The 24,645-nt window shown below is 33.1% G+C and overlaps 1 protein-coding gene across 1 annotated transcript in view; it reads right to left on the bottom strand.

Moving 5' to 3' along the window:
- Window positions 1–9,566, bottom strand: part of LOC100378961 (uncharacterized) — a 31,445-nt gene extending 21,879 nt beyond the window's left edge. The window contains exon 1 of the mRNA XM_002734169.3: window positions 9,455–9,566. The gene's annotated coding sequence lies outside the window, so the exon portion shown is untranslated. The remainder of the gene's footprint in view (window positions 1–9,454) is intronic.
- Between the last annotated feature and the right edge of the window lie 15,079 nt (window positions 9,567–24,645).

Below are 24,645 nucleotides of genomic sequence, written 5' to 3'. Positions count from 1 at the left end.
AATAAAGTTTTAATATGATGTTATAATTATGACAATCACGCCATGGATTACGCTAACTCGAATCCACCTAGTGCCTAGTAACCTGCTAAATAATGAGATAATTCCGACGTCAAATTCTATTTTGTCCAGCGACAGTGTACAAACATGCGCCGCTGACGATCACGGTGACCAGCTTCACCAGAACGAACATATTTCGCATCTAACTCAACCCCATGCAACAAAAATTGATACTATGTGTTCATTATGGTCCATTCCTCCTCGACGAACAAGTACATAAGTGAAAATTTAGTCAAAGACGAGAAAACTGCACAAGAAATTTGCCTTATTTACACCTATCGGCAATGCAAGCTGCTATGCGACTTCCCCTTCTGACGTCACAGGGGGAATTTCTGTATGCAAATAAGAAGCTAATGAGGAGCCTCGTTTTAAAATACACAAAAATAAAGTTGCTGTAGATTGAGTTTAAAACACATTTTTTCACTTAAAAAATAATTCATGCTTAGAAACATAAAAAATAATAATATTTATGTATCAATGGATAATTTTAGGTGTGAAAATAGCAGCCATTTCACAGGCACTTTAAAACAACATATTGGCACCTTTCATCAAATAACCTCATTCAAAATTTCACATTTCCATGAAATATATACTCACACTCAAAATATTGAATTAATAGTCTTTTTGATTTTTTATAAAAATTTGGTCATGAAAGTGTTAATATACCGTATTTGTTTTATTAGAAGCATGTGCACTATAAATGACAGGTGTGTTTCTATGGGGAAAATAAGTCATACTGTGAAATACTAATAAATATTTCCGTTTGGAATTTATTTTCGCTGTTTTCGCTGAAGGGATGCTTCAGGGAAAATAAAATCCAGCGAATATACCTTTTCACCTATATTTCACATTCAACTCATCAAAAATCAGTGAAAATAAATTTCATACAAAACACCAAAAAAGCCTTTTTTGCGAAAATTAATTTCCAGCTAAAATAAAGTATTTTACAGTACTTGAATGATTCAGTATACAACACATGCAAGTGTTGGTTTATATGCACTTCTGTTGAAAATACAAAATATGGAAAATACATATTTTGTAGATTATATGTGACCTTGGGTAAAGCAACATGGACATAGGGCCAGACTTTTATTATCCCTTGTTTCGCAAACCCGCCGAATGAACAGGAGCCGAAAATTAAATAAAAATAAAATTTTATTTCAGCGTAATTTCTCGCGCCTGCCGACATGTAAGCGCAAAAAAATGCTAAAAAAATATTATTTTTATCTTCATTTTTTTTACAGCCCGCCACATAACAAATCCAAGTTGCATTTCATGATCAAAATACCGAAGTCTCGCGCAGATGAGAAACAAGGTTATACATGGAATAAAATTTTATTTCATTTCTTCTCTCCGATCAATGATCTCACTTACAATTCTTTGAGAATCACACAAATCTAATGGGAAAAAAAGAATTAATTTTATTTTTTTTCCGCCCTTCTTAAAAAAATTGCCTTATAAAAACTTGAGAAACAAGGAATAAAAAAAGTCTGGCCTAAAAGCCGCCTAATGCTGAGTAGGTGCTAAATAATAATAATAATATGATGTTATTACGAGGATACCGCAAAGTATGTATGAAGACAGTACAGCAAGAGTATTGACTGACGCGCAACGGAGGTCGTACTGTCTTTCCTCCCGATGATAAAATTTGAACAAATTTAGCAAACTTCTTTGAGTCGAGTCCGTTTAAATAAAGCAACATGGGGGGCTGCCATGTTTGTTTTTATTATTAGAGAATGCTTACGTGAGCAATCATTCCATATTTGGAATTAGCATTTCCTAATATAGTAGGATGAAAATACCCAGAGCAATACACACTGTAACTTATGGCATTACGATGACTGGTGTATCTTTAGTTTCTATCAGTATGTAGTAATAACATTTTATGATTTTATGTAAAAACAAGTACCGGTACATAAATATGAAATGAAAAATAAAAGATAAATTTATATGTTTTATTCGTTGAAAGCAGTGTGAATAAAGAGTGTCATTAGCCATGTCATTAGCCATGTCATTAGTCTGCATCGATCTATAAATCTGTCAGTATTTTTAATAATTTGTGATGGAAAGTTAATTTAGGAAAGTAGGTCTTAGCGTAAAATGTTGTATTTAGAACATTCCATCAGAACATGCAGTTCATCTTCCACAAGATTACCATCACTCTATTTAAAAATTCTGTTCATGATTGGTGTTTTGGGATTTGTATATCAACCTCTTTCAATACACAAATTATGCTTGCTGGTTTTGCTATATGGTGCGTACAAACATAATTACCACTGACATTCAAGTATTGTAGGGTTTCACTCGGCATGGGTGCAAATTAAAAATTATGGTTTCTATGTAGATTATAAAACTTGAAAAAATTTGCGTAAAAGTGAGAGTAAAAAACGAAGCTATATAACTTACTCATTGTGAATTCAATGCAAGTTACTCCAAATTCAAATTGTGTTTCAGTTTACTGAGGCAAGAAAAATTATATTGTACAGCGTAATGTTCTACATGAACTGTGTGCACTAAGTTTGCAAAGAAATTGATACCAGATTATTATCATATGACCCACAGTGCATAAAGCAATCAGGTACATATATGATATAGAGGTTACTTAAAACCATTCCTAGATATGATGCAATATGACAGAATGCAATTTGAATTGAACAAACACTGGATTATGGATTTATCTGAAAGATTATTTTAGTGATCGCATTCTGCAAACATAGATAGTATTCGTTTGGCGAATTAACAAAATGCTCTAAGAATTACTGGTCTTAAGAGAAACAGACCAAACTACATGTGAATGTACGCATTTTAACATTTTAATATTGTTGTTTCTGTTCTACGCATGGCAACCAGCATCACGTGCACTATGCGTTATACGCTGTTCAAAACAAAAAAATTGCTCGTACATCCAAACATGACACAAAATTTTAACAATTGAATTTACTACCTTATCTATAAATATAGCGACTAGCGGTTCACTAAAAACTGGCCGTTATAAATATGTAAACATTCATTGTTGCGTAGCCCTTTCTAAGTACATGCGCATGCTATTCTGACTACAGTGTCGCTTTTAAAGCGTTTACGGTAATCATGCAGTGCTTTTGAATTTCATACAAATAAAACAATTTTGCTTTAACAAAAGTACATCTCTAATAAATGTACATACAAATCAAAACTTGCATTTATCGTATATTGGTTCATTCAAAAGTGACTTACACCTGTTATTTGTATACTAATATACTGGTAATCCTCACTTTCCATTCTGAAAAAAATATCAATAAGTTTATTATCCTTATTAATACTAACCATCCTAAACTAATTATAGACACATGACAGTATCTGAAAGTGTGTTTTGAAAAACACAAACTGCTTTCATTTTTACTGCCTGATCTTATATTATTTTAACATTCTGGTTTTTTTTTCATTTGTTCTCCTTCCTTTTATTACATTCAGCCAAAAAAAAGATTTGTAATTTTTTTACGGTGTAATAAAACCTTATTATTATAAGCGCATATACTACAAATAGAGTAACTGCAATACCATATTCACTCTATTAGTAATACACAAAGTGTCTAATGTCCTATTTGAATGATCCAAGTATACAATATATACAACTGTTCATCTCAACAACTGTTGGCTTATATGCGCTTCCATTTGAGATGTTTTATACGTTATATTTACCAGTATGCAATTTATAGGTGACATGGAATCCATTTTGAACATGACGTACAGTGCAATGACTGCATGTGCCATGTAGCCGCCGTTTAGTTATATTGTATTTTTATCGTACGTTTGACTTTTTGTATTTACGCCCTCTAGTGGCTATACTAGTTCACGCTCCGATATACGTTCTTTTTCTGGACATTTAGACAGAAAATTCGGTTCACAGTTAGCGCTCGACGGAGATGGACCCAAAATTGTTTTTACCTACGTTAAGACGGATAGAAGCCGTAAAACGTGTAACTGAGGTCAGTTACTCCCTAGACAGTTAGTAATAATGGTCTGATGTAGCTATGTACCAGTTTAGTTTGTAATTCAGTTAAGAAGTATTTGGACATTATAATTGTATTGTTGAGGTGAGATCGCCTTCGTGTGTCAATGTATTTCATACTTCAAGATACTGTCGGTAACGCTACGTGAGGGACGAGTAACAACGATTAGTGTCTAATTAGAAAGCTATACACGTACAAGGGTGCGCGCATATGCCGCTTTAGTGTTCTAAACAGTATGTGGTAATATTAAAAAATATTTCTTATCTTACAAAGTTAACCTTTTCAGCACAAGTTCTCTCTTTTCATCACAAATTCACAAAACAGTTTATAGTCTGCACTTTTCTTTAGGAGTTTGGGCAAGAAAGCCATGCAGTCACACATTTTGATACCCTATTTATCACATCTACGCATTTTTAACTGATTTGCCAATAGAAACTATCGGTAACACGTCTTAGCGCACTGAGACGCCGTTTTGCATTGAGACCTGTTTATCGACTGCGATCAAACAAATAATTAATTTTTAGATACATCTGTGTACGTGCAGTTATAGAGAAACAGCAACATTTTAAGTAAAATGTGGACAGTCTTCAGACATCTGAACAGTAAACAGACAAGCAATAGTTGTTAAATCACTGTAAAGGTTGGGAGAATTAGAAACGATGAAATTTTCAAATAAGATTTAAAATGAATATGCATCTTGGTGAATGCATGAAAACTATCAGTGTATTCTTATTGATCAAAGAGATTACACAAAAATAATTTGTCTAGCAATTAAACGAGCTATGTTTTGCTATGTATTTTAAGAGCTGCTGAGGTCAAAGTTCACCAGAGATGCAATATTGAAAAATATTACATGGCTTTAAGTCACTGCTACTGCATGATACATGTGTTAAAATTGTAACGAGTAAAAACTGCAGTTTTTATATAAAGTATATTTCCCAATGCAGCAATAAACCTTCATAGAAGTGTACGTATATATCTTCAAACATGAGATGAGTGTTTTTTTCAGGCAAGTTTACACAGCATGTATATAATGCCTGCAAGCTAGTCCACATACAGTTAGTGTTTTTCTCCACAGGTCTAATCAAGATAAAAGGAAACTTTTGCCAATCTTTCTTACTTTATCACATTTGTTGCGGAATATTAATCTTTTTACTTGAAACTACCGTATTTACTTTTTTAGAGGTGCATCTTCAATAGAAGTGTTCAGTATGAATGTATATTGGATCATAATAATATAATATCTTTGACAACAAACATACCTCTGTCATTTACATATTACATCGTATGTGCTAATAGAACAAATATGGTACATATATCATTGTTCCCTATATCATCTTGCCATTCCTCGTCAATTTGAAAAGTAGGTGCGTGTCACACATTTTTTGAAAAATAATTGTACATATGAAAGAAAAATTTGATATTTTTTTTCCATATAAAAAAAAATATTAAACAGTTAAAAAATGAATCTTTGTCATCAAAATTATGCAAGTTTAACTAAGAGTTGAACATCATGATAGTTTTTCTAAAAAAAATTTGAAAACAACTTTTGTACATTTCTATGCATTTTATTTTATTGTCTTCGTTAACTTTGGATCAGATTGGTACAATATTCCATAACCTTTTTTGGGTAAATGTGGAAACAATTTTGCAAAAATTTTGACAAAGCAAAAACACACACAGAAAATTCAAACCACCAAAAATTTCCTATTTCTATTTCCTTTTTCTCATGTACCACCGTGGGTAAAGTTTAATTTATTTTCTACATTTTCACCCAGTTATCGATAAATTGATACCTTCCTTTCATTTAAAGTATTTAAAGTACCATATAGAATAAGACTCTGAGTGACTAAATGTTTTCATTACCTGTTATATTAAGAACTGCATTGTTACTTGACAAGCTGCCATGATGCCTGTAGTTACCAAGACACGTAAGTGCTTGTCAGTTTCCTTGCAGTTGACAAATTTAATTTAAAAGCATGAGAACATCAAGTCGTATATTTCTAAATCCAAATATCTTGTGTTTGTATTCTGCTATTCCTATCTCAGTACATTGAAAGATGTTTGTCTGGTCTTATCTTTATATAGTATTCATTTTCAACAGAGCTCTTTAAACTACTGAGAACAGGTATATCATAAAAAACATGTACGTCACATTTTCTATTTAAATTTGAACTGAATTTTACCAATGTAAATATCAAATAAAGTCACATAATTGACAATGTCCCATTTAACCCTCATATGGTCAAGACAATGTAAAAGTGCATAGGGCTGGCATGATAAGGGTTTAGCTCTCCGAGTGCCAAAGTAATGACGAGGCAGTACCATCCACAAAACAGCTACATTTCAAGTCTGCTTTTTCAACAGAAAATATTGCCAAGTTTTTTTTTATTGATAAATTGATAACTTTTAGAAGATTTAAGAATTAAGATTCATTTCAGTGAAAATTACAGAAAATGTGAATAAATTCGCCCCATTTTGAGCTGGAAAGGAATTTGAAGCTAAAAGTTTAGTCTGGGCATTTAATTGGTTAAGTTAAATAATTATCATTTACTTTCTTTACTAATTTGAATAAATCCATAATTAGACATTTTCAAAGCATTATTTCATAAATAATAATCAACAAAAATATCTAAATTTTATGACAACCATACTCATCCCATTTTTTGAGATATGATGAGACCTTTTCACCATAGAAACCAACACCATTTTCATGGATGTTTATCTGGGTTTTGTGAACCACATACCCCATAAAATAGAGCACACTGTAAAAGTAAAAAAAAAATCCAATAATCTGTTTGATGAGAGGATCAGGATGCCAAATAGTTTGTTAGAAAAAAGAATGAATTCTTAGCTACATGTATGTTCATATCCAAGATTCCATATCTTACACTAATAATTTTAATATTTCTTAATTGTATTGGTGAAAGGTTACAGATCAAATTGATTTGAGGGGTTTAAGTGAGGTATATTGGGAAAGTGTGTATTTGTGTTTGTCCTTCAAGCCACACTAAAATAATTTGATGTTATGCAATCTGCTTCTCATCTTTTTTTTCTGCCACAATTGTAACTGATTGTAAAAATATTTCAGCCGGGATTAAAATAGATCACTACTGATGACTGTTAAAAATCTGTTGAGATCATAATTGAATATTTTGTTTATCCAATATTATCAGCATGATTTACCAGAAGAATGCGGGTTGAATCATTAACGATCAGGAGGCGTTGGTTAGTTGTGCACCGCTGGTGATTGCGCTGTTACGGACTGTTTTGTCACTATCCGCGCATTTTCACATGCCCAAATACCTCTAAATAGACTCTATATAGTGAGTTCTAACAATATTACGAAAGCTGAATGGCACTTTAAATTAGGCAGCAGACAGCGTATCAAATCCATCTTTTAATTTCCTATATTAATTATTAAAAAACAAAAATTCATAATAATTCACAACAAAAATCATTTCATGACCGACATCTAGGTAATAATCAAGTAACCACTATCATTTCATCTTGTAATACATGTGATAGCATATCACAATATTTTTCTGCTTACCTTGATATCAACTCATGTTATTTTCTGTTTAATACTCATAATTTCACACGCAATAATTCAGCTGTCTTTTCCTTTTGAATCAATATCCAAAAAGGATATGATTTTGCAATAAAGATTATTATTATTATTATTATTATAATCAGTATTACAGATCAATATACTCCTTAGCAGGTGTATCAGTGGATCTGTGATCAAAACAACTTTACTTCATAGCACATCACCATGACAATTCACCAAAGTAGAAATCCAGAATTCAAGCAGATTGAAAATGTTATAGCAAAAAAATAGCGGGAGAGTTTTACAGATCTGACCGGCTCTAAATAAAAGACGACACAGTTGCACAATAAAATACTCCTCATTAATTTTTTTATTATTTTATCACTGAAAAGACTTTATAAATAGGTTCACATTACGTCAATGTCTATCATGTTTCAAGTTGTTTTAAATGCTAGGTTATGTATATACTGTGGAATAATTTATTTTCGCTGGAATAAATTTTCCCTGAAAAGGCTTTTGGAGCATTTTGTATGGAATTTATTTTCACTGATTTTTGATGAGCTTAATGTGAAATATAGGAAAAAAAGTATATTCGCTGGATTTTATTTTCACTGAATCATTCCTTTAGTGAAAATAGCGAAAATAAAGTATTCTAGAGTATTTTAGTCTTTTCAGTTTCATTTACCATAAGAATATAATAATACATGCATCTGAATCCTTCCAGCAATTCAGCTTGGAAAAAGGTTTCAAAATATAGTGAAATATATCTAAACTGACTGATACAAGCTATCACAGCATTCTTTCAAATACAAGTCTATTGCAAAGCTAGACGGGTCGGATGTATTCATTCAGGCAGGTTTCCAGTTCCACACTGAACAAGTAATAACGGAACTGACAAAACTGACACAGGTGATAAGGTTACCAAGTTTTTTTTATAACAGCAACATTATATAGAAGTAACCAGATATGAGGATTGGTTTTCAGATTACATAGGATTTGGATAAGATTAAAAAAATTATTATATATAAATTCAAATTTGGTCAACATATTAAAATTTCACAGAGAAGATCAATAATTTTAACATCACACTAAACAGTGTTATGTACTACAGTATACTCCCAGTGAGTTGTCTTTTAAATTTTAATTACTGTAGAATCTGTATTAGAAACTGGCTTCTATTAAAATGGTTCAATGGAACAGAATGGATGTGGTTTCTATTACAGCATCTACACACATCAGAAAAGATGAATTTTTGGTTCTCAATTTTAGTAAAAATGGCAACGGATAAAGATTTTGCTGTATATATTTTTCTGTACTGTCTAACAATTATTAGTGAATTATTAATATTAATAATTAATTTATCATAACAAATTTTATGTCGTGCATAACACATACTATGAGAATTTTTAATTCAAATAATTTGATATTACACAAAAATGCATATAAATGTAGACAACAAACTTTATGCATCAATATTTACTTGTTTGTTTTAAGCCAAAAAATCTAATTTTATGGAAAATGGAGCAATAACTGATATAATCTGAATTGCAATAAAATACAATTATTATAATAAAAGATGGCCTTAATCTTAATCTATTGAAGTAAAAAAAAAATTAATATCACAAAAATAAATTCATGATATTGATTCTCATACGTAATTTACAGTTAGCGTTTATATTAAGTGACGCGTATTAAAAATGAAACTGCTAAAATATTCTTAGAATAACAACCGTGAGTACATGTATCGATACGTAATAAGTTATGATATCACAATGCGTCATGGATGCAAATAAGAACAGTTTGCAGAAATGATATTATCGTCTTCATTTCACAAAAAATTAAAAGAACTATTTCTTACCGCATACAGCCAGGCAGCATGCAGGATACAAATGGTTGTAAATCTACCGAGACTTTACACTTGTCTAGATACAGAGTGATAAACTGCACACTTCACCAGGCAACCCATACAGCACACCACTGACCTAGCATTCAATATGCATTGACAAATACAAATTTAAATAGTTTGATCTAGAACAAACCATTCTGAATGTGTAGGGGTGGTAGGTGTGTTCTGGATGTGCATCAGATACTGTAAAATACTTTATTTTTGCTTGGAATTTATTTTCGCTGAAGGGATGATACAGTGAAAATAAAATTCAGCGAATATACCTTTTTTCCTATATTTTACATTCAGCTCATCAAAACTCAATGAAAATATACTCTATACAATACTACAAAATGCATGCAATTTTATCTCATTTCTTCCTGATGAGTTACACACAAAATATTGAGAACTGTATTTTGCTGGATTTATTAATTCATGAAAAAAATTCTGGTGAATCTAAAATAAAAAGTCCAGAAAAAAGCTCAAAATGCATTATTTTTTTAATGATTTTTCAAGTTCAAGATCCATGTCTAAGTAATGCGTTTTTCTTTACAATACATGTATCGTACTGACTATTAGAAGCGCATCCCCAATGGAAGCACACATAAACCAAAAATGACATTTATTGTATACTGCACTTGCAAGGTAGGAAAATACCAAGCATCACGCAGAGTGCATTTGAAATTCATGTACATGAAAACCACATTTACTCTAGTGCAAGCTCATCTCTAATAGAAGCACATATGTGAAACAAAACAACTTTCATTGATTAATGAATCATTAAAATATAACTTAATTTTACCATAGACAGTAGTGTATGCACTACTAATAGAGCAAATACTGTATTAAATAAAACAATTACCACATGCCTCAATTTCACAGACATCCCTGGTGTAGATATGTACAATAAACATTTCCTCATTCTACCATAAGTGGCGCACTTCACTATTACACAAAATGATAACAAAAGTTGTTAAGCTATTAGTTTTCACAAAATGAAGTAAAGCTACAAAAATACAGATATTGAGCTGTTCTATATATATCAGAAAGGCAGACAATTTAAAATATTGATGGTAAATACTGTATTTAGTCTACACAATGTAACATGATCTTTTTGACATTTGCAGAAAAGTAAGACATATTCAAATATGCATGGTAGGACAAAAGGTCAACCAGTTGTCAACGAGGATGCTTTTCAGAAATCATCATGTTATCAGTATGAACACAACAGTTTATTATAACTAGGGAGTTTAATCATACCACCTTAAGCATAGTGAACATAGAAATACAGGTACGTGTAACAAATCAAAATGCATTTTTATTCTACTTACAATGTATATGAAAGATGTATGTAATATCAGCAACCATAACAAATATGCTCTGGTTGGAGTTCATGAATTAGTTCAATAAAAGAACAAACAAGACGTGATAATTTAATCTAATTTGTCTCTGAGACTGAACAAAAGAATTAAGAAGGAAGTCTGATCTGCACATTTCTTTAAATCAATGTTCTATAATTGCAGCATTAATAATGAACCAAGGAATTCATGAAAAATGATATAAGGTACCCCTAAATATTAGTGCAAGTTAAAAACATGTGCATCACAACTTGTGGGGGGGAGGGGTTATGTCAGAATTTGTCAGAATTTTGTATCGATTTTATAAAATATAAATTGGCCAGGAAATTCTTCTTGTAGTTATAATCCTTTTATACAACCATTAACCATTTAATCTCAAATATTTTAATTTTCAGTAAATTCATCAAATTTTACTATTAATCTAGAACCAAACGGATTAAACATGACATTGCTTTTGCAACATTTTTCTCAATGGCATTGAGTTAATTACTGTAAAGCCTTTAATTGTTACTTGCTAATTGATTGTTAATTAATTGCTATTTAATTTCACAACAGATTTTTGAGCATATTCACAGTTTCTATTTACATGTTCTCATGGATTTAATTTAATTAATAATAATACTTAACAGATATCATGCAATTATTAGAGAAAATATCAAAATTAAAATATATTGAATAATTAATGCATTTACAGTAGATCGCAAAACACATAAAATGTGTGAAATGTTGCTGGGGGGATTCATATAACATTCAAATATTGAATGTCACATTGCTATTTTTAAATCAGTCACTGTAATTCACAGTCAGTATGACAAGAGTTTGAACTGTCCTGTCCAAGCACGTGAGAAACAGACTGTCAGTCATATGTGTTATGGGTTTCTGGTGAATGGTGGTGAGATCAACAATTATTACCCAAAAGAACTTGGTGAAAGAAACAGTTATTGAAAATGTCATGATATGATTATATTAATAATAATAACTTTATTGCCTCCGTGTAAAAAGATTTACATAGGATAAGTACAGCAAAAAAGAGTCTTAAAATAATAACAATATATACGTAAAAATATTATTAAAAAAAAGAACATGACTAGTATTTAAATGTTAAATAAATCTTTGTGTTGTGTAAATATAATTGGCAAGTTCAATAATTATGCCAGGATCTTTGCTTGAGAGTATATATGTGAACTGTATATTTTTATTTTTGGATGAAAGTAGTGTCATAATTTTTAAGTTTTCCCTGTGTGTTATATTTTGGGGAATTCAATAGAAAATGTTCTTCATCTTCAATTGAATTTGTGTCACAGTTATTGCATACTCTTTTGCTTATAGGTTTCTTAGGAATTCAATATCAGCCTTCTTATGTAACTATGAACATAACAGTATGCCCTTAAAAGGAAGTACATTATTATGCTAATCAACCATTGTAACCTTGACACTTGAATAAATGAGATTACTGTAGTACTAACTGGATCTGAGCATGGATGTTCCATGATCTGAGTGACTGGACCATTATTAAAAATGACAGTGTCAGAAGTGATAATTTCTACACAAAAACTTTTTGGAATTCATGAATTAGTGAAGAGACAACAGGCTGGATTTACGAAGCAAGAACATCTGAAAATCTTATAAATATGAGTCTACACCAAGACAACAAATGCATATGGAACAATTTAAGGAACAAATGGAATCACACTGCATAAATTAAAAGGCTAAAGTCAAAGACACTCAAAGTAAGTCAAATATTTCACTGTACCCCGGTACTTATAAATATGACAGAGGTCAACTTCAGACAACCATTTAAAATGGAATTCAGTAGTGAAGGCAAGAAAGCTGAAAGAAAGAAACGATAGAGAAAAACAGTTGAGAAAAATGTTGATGTTCACATGTCAGGCAAATCAGATGATCAAAAAAGTAAGGCAATCCAGTACATACCGGTACCGGTAATTGTTATTGCTCCAGAAGCTAGAGAGATCTTTGATACATTTGAGTTTTCTGAGGCTGAGGTCAAAAACACAGCGCCAAAGAACATTTTGGACAAGTTTGAGACACATTTAGTTTTAAAGGAAAATGTAGCAGTTTCAATCAAAGTCAGATAAAAGGGAGAAGCCATGCAAATGCCAAGCACTGAATACTGTAAAAACTTGTATGCTAATCTATTTGAATATTTGAAGATCAATTGAATATGGAGTAAATGTTTGTCATTTTATTTTCTGGGTGTAAAATATAAGCGAACAATTCTGGCAGTATTATACTGCACACCTATGCACAGTCAGTATCTCAATACGCAATCACTTACATATGGCCAGCGCTGACTAAGTGGCATTGGTGTGTGAAATTGAAAACTGATTACAAAAATAAAGTCCAGTAACTTCACAAACGAATCGTCCTGAATTTCTCCTAAGAGATTTTGTTGCAACAAATTAGAAATCAAATTTTACGAAAGAAATTTACCTAACCATTGAACATGATACAGGGTCAAACGACTACCCAATGAAAAATGTGCATTCACATATCAGGTTATTGTAGGCATCCATATGCATTCATGGTGTCCATGACCTTCCATGCTCGCTGAAGGTCTGATAGATAGATCTTACACATGTTCATGTGTTAACAGATACAAGGTTACGATGTAAGCATCTCCTCAAAACAAAATGAATAATTGTTATTGCTGCCACACTTCTGTAGTTGCATTTATGCCATGGGTAAATAGACCATTTTCCGTTCACTGCGAAAATCATGCATTATGCATGAAATCGAACGTAAAAACAGGACAAACAAAGGTCTTTCATGCATCTCGCGAGATCTTGCAGTTGAACGGAAAATCACCCGGTAAGTTAAAGAGAAGTCGTCATCGCATTTGTGTTGATAAACATTGATTTTCCCATAATCCAATGCACTTTTCTAATTAAATCACGAGTACGATTACTAATTACCACCAGTGACTCCTTTGATATCTTCCAAACACCAAAGATTTGTTAAACAAATTTAATGAAAGTTTATTTTAGAATATTTAAAAGTCAATGGACAATAAATTGGAATCTGAAGCGAGAGTACTTGTATGCAAATGAGTATGGAAATGAGAAGCCTCGTTGTGAAATGCAATAAATGACGGATGATTGACAGCAACTTTGAAACTTAATTTTTTTTTATAAAAATATTTATTTTGTGTTCAGATATATAAACTATGATAATATTCACATTCCAATAAGTTATTTTGGACATTGGGTAGCAAGCATTTCCCAGTCATGATGCACATGCTCAGTGTGTTATCCTATAGTCAACTTACTCAGCCAGGCAGTTACTGATTGGAAGACACGGGAAAACTTGAATAATAATTTCACAGTGGTGTGTTCTGTATAGGGTGCTATTAAACGACTAACCACAGTCACGTGTTACCCATTTGAGAATTGATATAGGTAAACAAGTGACTGTGAACTATTAACCTAGAACTTTTGAATCAAATGTTTTCAAATGCGCATATGCTCAAGTCTATGTCACGAAATCACAAATCTAACATACTGACTGCATATTCGTTTACTCTTAATTAACTATATGTACATATCACTGACCTCTTGTGTGACAAACGTCATTTCAGCATAAGCTATAGCAAGAACTTGGCAAGCAATAACACACGTTGACTATGATACCCCTTATGTTGAACTCTTTGAACATCAAAAGTAAAAAGTTAGGTATTTGTGATAAAGATTCGATCGTTGCTAAAACACTGGTTCTAATTTTCATGAAACAAACTACGCGTACAAATGAAACCTGTTTACCCACTCATTCTGTTTTACATAGAATAACTATTTTAACAAAAGTATTAAAAACGAGAAGCCTAGAGTGCCCTAGAAAGTGTCTTACTCGGGTGTGAAGTTGGTGTCGCATTCACGTTTCTTTTCTTGTCAAGGGACTTAGGGCACGACCATACAATAACCGGTGGGTGCTCATCCTCCATGACCGAACTCCATTGTCAGCTGGACGCATTTTAATCAATATACAGATCCAGTTTCTTTTTACTAATTCATTAAGTTGTTTTAAGAAACCATGGCACAAGCGTTTTGTAACACCGTCGTTTAGAGTGTGGACCAGATTCCAAACGCCGTTTTCACACAACACGGAACGTCGATGTTAAGCGCCCTCTATTGCCGACATAATTGTTTCAATCGTTTATTCTGTTTGGTTTTAGTGGTCTCGACTTGTTGACGTCGCGCAGCCTGTGTTCGAATTTCATGTAAACAAACAATGTATTTTACACGCGTTTTGTATGTTGCTGTGAGTCCAATATCGAACACGACGCGGTACAACTTTCCACTAAAATACAACCATCAATTTCTCGAAAATAAGGCTGGTGACCCCCAACTTTTTAAAGTCAATATCCTTATATTGCCTTGGAGTACATTATTGCAAAATGAATAAATTCTTAATGCCAAACAGTATGGAGACAATTATTACCTTGGAGAAAATAAATTATCTGAATTTACAAACAAAACACATTGCAGTGTCACTACAGTTAGACATATTGACAGAAGTACAAACGTTAAACCAAAACAAAAATCCGAGCCATCCCATGTGCGAGACTTGAAATTGATTATAGCGCCCTCCTGTGACGATTCTGAGATTTGTTTATGAAAGTATTTTTCTGACTTCGTAAGGTGCTCTGTTGTTATGGTTTTATTATCATTGATACTGCAATGCTTAGATTTAATAAATTTTTTATAGTGGAGCAATTTCTTTATTCACTTGCTCTTGGCCCGGTCAAAGGTCATGCTCCATCATTCGTTCATCTTGGAATTGCTCGCTTTACTAGGCTGCTGAAGTTTCCACCATTAATCCTAGTTATCCAATATTCTTATTGATGCAAATGTTACTGACTGCGTAAGATTGTCAGCTGAGACCAAATCAATTTTATATTGAAGCTGTGTATTGCTGAGGGTTGTCCAGTCAGGATTTAATTTGTGTACTGGTTGTATTTACTTTACGTATGCCTAAAATAAAAGAACCCATCATTGCATGAAGCACCTGTGACGTGTGACATGTTCTGACGTTACACATGAAACGAACAATTCTGAGAAAAAGAAAATTCAACATAGTAAACTTTATAACAATGCGCCATAGCTCTACCAAGCCATATTTAATAATGATTAATCTATTTCTATTGTGTGAGATCTATTTCTATTGTGTGAGATCTATTTCTTGTTTGTAAAGATTTATGTTTCAGTGCAAGAATTGATAGCAAGCTGTTAAATATTTATTTCCTACCTGCTTTCACATCCATAAATTATATATTTTACTACAGAAATAGATTAATAGATACCTTATATATGACAAACAGAAATATATATATATCGTATTTACTCAATAAAAAACACCTATTTAATAGTAGCGCGCATAAATAAAAAAAAATGCACGTGTTGTATACAGAATCATTAAAAGAAAAGTTAAAGAAAATGTAGATCCCATGCTAGACCATATTCCGTTGTAGCAGTTCCTATATATATAATGTGCATGATTACCCAGTCTGCCCGTAGTGTTCCTTTGAAGTATCTGGGAGTTGTTTCGGACTACGCCCTCACAACACCACTCTGTCTCGTAATTCCTTGTGTGACTAAATCCATATTTGTTATCCCATATTCCACCTGCGTTTACTCTCCCACATTTATTTCTTACGTGCAGTCGTTTCAGTGCGCCTACTGGTATGTTACATTGTACCAATGGGAACTTACTTATTAAAATTAAACAATTTATCTCCAAACCTACGCTTAGGGTGATTTCGCTGTGAACAAACATTACAACTTTGTCATTGCGTCCTAATTTAAAGCGTGACTAATTTATTTGATACATACATACTTCACTACACCGGTTTCAATGATACGCAATGTAAAAATATGGGCAATAGGGTGTTATAATAGTGATTTTTGATTTACGGATAAGTAAAACGAAATTACATTAACGGATGTGACTGATAACTTTTACCATGGAATCCTTAGCATCCCGTTGGCAGGGCAGTCACACTGGTTCTCACTACGAGAGGTTACGATCCCCCCTACATGTACTATACCTTGTCCAAGGGTGACCTGGAGGTAGTTGTGGCGAAGGGTACTCTCATTCTCCCAAGTACAAAAACTCCACAACCGGATGCAGTTTTAACGTCATGCCCATGTTATAATGGTATTTTACCCTTCCACTTATGATTGTCAGCCCCGACCGTATAGGCGCGCTTAGTTTGCTTTCAATTTCAGATGTGTCCAAACGTTCTGTTATTTAGATAGTTATCATAAACAACAATTGTTAGGAAGTGTCAGTAACATGTAGCGGTTAACTCCCTAAGGTAGAATTCGAGAAGATTATACCGGAACAGAACCAAACAGATCAGTTGTAATCAAAACCACGACGTTAATTGATTGATTGCGAAGTAGGCTGACATAGTAACTAGTAGCAACAGATGAACTTGGTATGAATATACATTGCACTCGATGTGCAGCGAGAAAGTACTGCAAAGGTCTAATTGAGGATGAAATGCATTCAATTTTTTGCTGGAATGCAACAAATATAATGAGTTGCGTACCAAACTGTTCAATAAAGCTAAGGATATGATCCCAGCATTTGAAAATAAACCTGCAGAGAAAAAAATCATGGAATTGTTACAGAATGAAAACGTTATTATACCAGTAGCACAGTTCATAAGTAAAAGCTTCGAAGTCAGGAAGCAGGGTCTTACTTGACATCTTAATGCCTGCTGTCAATTTAGTAATTTTATATTAGTTAGTAATTTAGAGATTTTGTATTATTTAGTAATTTAGTGATTGTATTTGTTATTTAGTATATATTTTTTTGTTTTTGTTTTGTTTTTATATATATTTTTCTCCTTGTACTTTGTGACCATTTTCTTTCCCTCCGGGGATTGTATAAGAGTCAATAAGTAAATAAATAAAAGCAGGAGGAAGGCGCGACGTTGTGCCTTTTACCGTTATCGGAAAATATTATCGGCTATTACATCGATAATGGACTCTAATGAACCCGTCTAATAGTAATGTAATGTAAAATATTGGTATTGGGCGTCCAAAATAGGCGGATTTAAGAGGTGACGCTAGGACCCCCCACCCCACCCGTTCGCCTGGCAAAAAACAAAACAAATCAATTGACAAACCCAGACCACGTCATGAAGAGATTCAGAGATTAGTGCCCCTTCCCGTTACCAGATTTCTGGATCCACCAGTGAATCTATCGGTTTATGCTAAATCGGCTATACTAGTATTAAATTTGAATAGACATTGTAATAATAATAATAATAATAACTTTATTGTCAACCTATCTCCATTGAGATCTGGACTAACATACAATAAAGATTAAAAGATACAGAAAATATACATTTAAAATACAAAAAAAACAACAACAAAAAATAAAAGTATAACGGAGAAAGAAAAAATAACCATGACTGTTAAAAAAAATCTTTAACAAAGTAGTAAATAAATAGTTTACATATAAATGTAAGAATGCATTATATTTTCAGGACAGCTGGCAATCTCTGTATATTTTCTTTTCTCATAAGAAAGCATTTGTGAATGTATTTTGATATTTTGAGAATCAGTTTTTCATCTTTGTTATTTAGAAGAGTTTCTAGTTTCTGTCTATTGGTATTGTTTGGGTGTATTTTTAATTCTTTGAATATATCTATTTCTTTCATTTATGTATAATTTACTGTTTAGAAGAAAGTGTATTTCATCCTCTACTTCCTTAGTTTTACAAATGGGACATTTTCTGTTGAATATATCTCAGCTGCCGTGTCTTCCTGTTTCTATCTGTAAAACGTGCGCACTGATTCTTAATGTTGTCATTGCAGCTCTATGTGATGGGTTTTTAACAACTTCTAAATATTTTTCAAAAATATTATCAGTTTTTAGTAGCCTGTATGTACGGAGTTTGTTTTTATGATTTTTTCCCTTATTGTCATCTTGCAATTTCATTTTTAGCAAGTTCAGTGTACATACTTTTTAAATTGTCAGACACTGTGTTTATAATATTGTCATCATTGGCATCTACATCAAGTAGATTGAAAATGTTTTTAACGCCGGTGACCCAGTTTTGGGTATTCTGACTATCTAAATGGTTTCCAAGACTGAATGCTTCTGTCACCAGTGTGTTATGGGGCATTTTATTTATTTCAAGCCAATATTTTAGCATTTGCTTTATGCTAGAGAGAATCAGAGGGTATCTGCCCAATTCAAGCATACATGCCAAGTTTGTTGCTTTGCAGTTTACCTTCAATAGGAATTTACAAAACTTCACATGAAGTTTCTCCATTGGAGAAGAGGTGTCTAACATAAATTTCTTTGAATTGATGATGTTGGATGTCCATACCTCACTGCAATACAAAAGAATGGGTTTGATGATTGAATCAAACATTTTCAAATATATTTTTATAGGGAAATTGTTTTCAGAAATAAGTAATTGTTCAATTTTGAAACTTGCTTTCAGTTTCATAGCCCTGTTTTTTAAATCTATTTGTGCCATGTCAAGTTTTCCAGTTGAATGTAGTTTAATTCCAAGATAAACAAAATTTGATACTATTATCAGGGGTAAAATCTTTCTCTCTCTGGGTTCTCCACTCTTGTCAGGGGGGAATCTCGTCTCGTCTCTATATCTCGTCCCCTTGAGGTACGGGATCGGGAAAGTCACTTATACTTTACAGTCAAATAAGACACACACAACGAAATACGTTTCAGCTCTCGTCTTAGTCGGTCAATCGAGCACTCTATAAGACACAGCGCCCTGGGGAAAAGTCCCCAAGACTCTCTTAGACTGCGTCAACACTCGCCCCAAGGCTCTCCAGGACTGCCCTCGACTCTCAGACTGCGTCTATCGTGCTGTGCTCCCCAAGACCAACTAAAACAACTTTATTCATTTTCAAAACTCTAACCAATTACAAAGCAGTAAAACGACTCTAGGGCGTAACCTTCAATCATAAAGCCAATCACACTAAGTACTGAATACGTCATATCTTTTGATTAATCGTTCACTAACTATGAATATAAACTGTCAGAATGAGTAGTCTAAAAAGCGGCGGCTATCTGGTAATTAGTTCCAAATCACTGAGCCAAGTTCCGTCCAAAACTTCAAATAGGTCTAAACGATGACAGACATAACACAGCAATTCAGCTAATAATCAGCTAATTAAGTCGGTCAACAGATACGCAAAAACAAATTCATGACACTATTTCTAGTTCCTGGTTTTTTACATGAAATTTCATTTTTTTAAATAATTTGCCAGATTTATTGAATATGATTACTTTTGATTTTGTTATATTTATCTCTAATTTCCATTTATGGCAGTATGTAGATAGTGCATTTAAAGCATTCTGTAGGCCCTGTTTTGTCTGTGAGAGAATTAATAAATCATCAGCATAAAGTAGGCATGAAAGGTGATTGTTTAGTAAGGTAGGTGGGTCATTGTCAGATGAGTCTATATGATGTTTGATGTCATTTATGTAGAGCTTGAATAGTAATGGACTTTAGTAGTCCATCGCCTAGTCTTATACCTCTTTTTACAGGGAATTTCTTGGGTGTTCCATGTTTTAATTTAACACAACCCACTGAGTTTAGATAAATGAATTTTATTATTTTATAGAATTTTCCTGAAATGTCATGTTTTCTGAGTTTGTACAGTAAGCCAAGATGCCAGATAGAATCGAAGGCTTTCCTGAAATCAATAAAACATGCAAATAGGTTTTTCCCATTCGTCAGATATTTTGTCAATAATTGTTTTAGTACAAATATGTAATCTCTAGTGCTGAATTTTGGCATAAAACCAATTTGTTCCTTGATTAACGTGTTATTATCTTTCATATGACTTATTAGTCTACTTTTTAAAATTGCAATGAAAAGCTTGCTTAATGTATTAATTAAAGTTATTCCCCTGTAGTTTCCGGGGTTACATTTACAGTCGCCGATAATATAACTCGTGGGTTATTAGATCTGATAGAGAATATTGTCGGAGCCATTTTCTGAGTTGCATAGGGCAGTTAATCTCCGATTATATTGTATAACATTTGATAATTTTGGAAAATTGCTCTAATAGTATTCTCTATTAGATCTAATAGAATCCATTGGATTTATTATCAAATTGTGTCCGATATTACCGGAGAATAACTCGAAAGATGGCTCTAATAATAAAACTTGGGCATTCAGGTTGACGGCACTCAGGCTCTCTAATGGATGTGTCTATTAGATCTAATAGACCCAACAGATTTCATTTTTAGCTCCGCTGTCGACTTTGTCGCTTATTATATGAGTGATTGTCCGTCGTCGTCCGTCGTCGTCCGTCGTCCGTGTCAATGTTTTACTTTTTCGAATTCTTCTTGAAAACTACAAGCCTGAATGCTTTGATACTTGGTGTATATGTACCTTGGGTAGACCTCTCCCAGATTTGTTCATTTCATGATCATATCTTCAATTCTCTAATTTTGGTGAATATTTTTGTAATTTTTGGTAAAAAGTGATATTTTCGACTTCTTGTTAAAAACCGCAAGTCCAATTGCTTTGATATTACATATATAGGTACTACATGTGTATCTCTCTGAGATTTGTTCATTTTGTAATGATATCTTCAATTCTCTAATTTTGGTGAATATTTTTGTCATTTTTGGTAAAAAGTGATATTTTCGACTTCTTGTTAAAAACCGCAAGTCCAATTGCTTTGATATTACATATATAGGTACTACATGTCAACCTCTCCCAGATTTGTTCATTTTGTAATGATATCATTAATTCTCTAATTTTGGTAAATATTTTTGTAATTTTTGGTAAAAAGTGATATTTTCGACTTCTTGTTAAAAACGACAAGTCCAATTGCTTTGATATTACATATATAGATACTACATATGGACCACTCTCAAATTTGTTCATTTCATGATGATATCTTCAATTCTCTAATTTTGATGAATATTTTTGTCATTTTTAGTAAAAAGTGATATTTTCTTCTTGTTAAAAACCACAATCATTTATGGTTAAAAATTATATTTTTGAATTCTTGTTGAAAACAGCAAGTCCCATTGCATTGATACTATGCATATTGTTCATTTTCTAATGATACAATGTATCTTCTGTTCTTTATTTGAAATGTGCATTGCTAGCAGCGAAGCTATCTCAGCCGAGAGGCTGCTTGTTACATAATCTATTATCCTATATTAAACCTAATGACATTGTCACACCCTCGTGTAGTGCTCTTGTTGGCGTTGTTGTATAACGCAGCTGCAGGTTTTTTTACGAGATGGAGCTGCCAACACCACGCCCTACCCTCCTTTTCCGGGCTTGGGACTTGGGCGATGTCCAACAACCTGACACGACAGTCCCAGGCCAACAGTACTGTACAGGGAGATTGTTATCTTACTTTCAACGTGCTTATTGACAAGGGTACTTTGGATGTCAGGGGGATGTCATAGTCATCTGCCAACCCCGCTGACGACCTCGTTACGTGTTTGTTTACGTATTCAAATTGTGCGTTTGTGTTGTGTAACCGATTGCGTTGTACAATTGAAATATCGCTGTGGTTTTCTGCATCGGTATTGACAATATTTTTATGATTGTCTTAGTAATCGTATTTGAATAATCTGTTCGTACTTGGACTTCCAAAATTGTCCAAGTTCGGCAGGCAGCATGGTGTTTACGTGGTTGTCCGATTAACGTGCAGACGCCATTACAGTGGCCTGCCGGCGCGATTTGCATAAACTGTCAAGTCGAGAGTTGTATCAACAACAATAAAGATCGCAGGTGGCACAATAAAAGGGTATTTTAATCCGGTTTTAATCTGCGAAGACCGGTTCACAGAGAATCGGTTATACCTCATGTATGTCTCTGAGGTTGTACATTTATCCACAGACCTTAGAAAACAGGGACATGCAACTTCTGTCTGAGACAAAGGAAAATCCAGTTTCCTGTGAGCATAGAGGTAAAAACGGCTGTAAAAACCTCCATGCTGTGTGCAACGTGGGTTATAATCTCCTGTATAGATAATCCCATTAATACATATACCTATACATCTGAAACAGTTTTAGTTCTTACCTTTCTACGCTTTTTTATATGTTTGATAAGTTATGCTGTGCCAATATTCACATTTGTCAGTGTATAACGGGTGCACTATGCTATATCTGTTCTAAATATGATGAAAAAACCACTTGTTATTTATATTTTTATTTATTTATTGACACTTACTCACTCCCCGGAGAGAGTGCCAATGGTTACAGATAATAGTAAAAGTATACAGTAATAATACACTAATAAGGAAGTAATAAAAAATAAACTAATCTACAAAAACAGAATATTAATGGAAGAACAAATAATAATAAAACAACTCCTTCTAAAAGAAAGATGTATATTAATCCCAAATTTGTTGTCTAATTTCAAAGCACTTGTTGATATACTGTGCCATTACTGTGCCAGGCCTTGTCTACGTTTAGGCAGTTTTGTTTTCTTATAGAGAAAACAAACCATTTTTGTTTCCCTTTTCCTGTTTTCATAGTAGAATAAAAAATGTTAACTTTGCAATTTTTAGTTTCACTCGTACCAATAGAATAGACTTGGCTATTCAGTTTTAATCAAATGTAATTTTTCTGAATGTATTCTAACCACAAAGTTGGCTCATTTTGTGTAGCTACTCCCTGGCAGCCATGTTTGGCTTATGCTGCTTATGTAACAGGAGAGGATGTAACAGTGGTGTTGACATAGCATAGCTTTATTGTCAGTTTCACCTCAGACAAGTAATACTAGTAATACTAGTCTGAGGTTTCACTAAGGCTTTAATAGACCTTTTTCCGTTCACTGCGAGAATCACGCGTTATGCGTGAAATCGAACGTAAACACAGGACAAACACAGGTCATAGCGTCGTAGTGGCGTCAAACATCGCGTGGGATTCGACAAACGCGAAAGTATTTCGGGGACATTTCCATGCTTAATAATGTGCTGTCCACATTTGATGATAGGCAATTTCGATTAAGTGAATGAATGAATGAACTTTATTGTTCCCGTGTAAAAAAAAGAGTAGGTTACATAGGGTGTTTGCAACAATAAAGAGTTTTTGTTAACAAGACAATATTTTGAAAATAACTTGAATGAATGTACTTAAAATTCACAAATAAATAAATATGTATAAAAATAAATACACAAATAAATTATTAAAGAAATCTAATCACTAATTTTGGTCGCAGCTAAAATAAAGTTCGATATTAAGTAAGGGTATTCGGAAGCAATATTCCTCTGTCGAAGATCGGCCGGTCAATGTAAGCTACGAAATAAAGAAATTCTAGTTCAAAATCAAATCGTTCGATTTTTGCGGCAGACGTTCGACGCGCGTCTTTCATGCATCTCGCAAGATCTCGCAATTGTACGGAAAATCACCTATTGGGTAGAGGATTATCACTAAGGTTACATGAAAAGAATACCCACACTATTATAGTTCCATGCCGTGACTTATCGTACGATGTCACTAAGCGCGGTAAATAATGGGCGGGGCGGGGCTTATTCGGTTATCTCATGAATATTCATAACTTGCGTTATAGCTTGTTCATCAATCCGCTCACTGTTTGACATCGTTGCCGTATTCAAGATGTCTGCCCTATATAGTAAATTGATCTTATTTATTTCATTATTACTTGTATGCCAGCTGACCGTGGAACTGTGGTTCACCATTAATTCTGGAGTGAGCAGGTTTATTAGCGAACGCAAAATATGAATATTCATGAGTTAACCTCATAAGCCCCGCCTTTGTTTATGACGTCACGCAATAAATTTGTAACCGGTTCTTACTGAACCCG

Source organism: Saccoglossus kowalevskii, chromosome 16 (assembly GCF_978046115.1).
Source record: "Saccoglossus kowalevskii chromosome 16, keSacKowa6.1, whole genome shotgun sequence".
NCBI lineage: Eukaryota > Metazoa > Hemichordata > Enteropneusta > Harrimaniidae > Saccoglossus > Saccoglossus kowalevskii.
The sequence above is the reverse complement of the archived record's forward strand: the minus strand, read 5'-3'. Positions and strand labels throughout refer to the sequence as shown.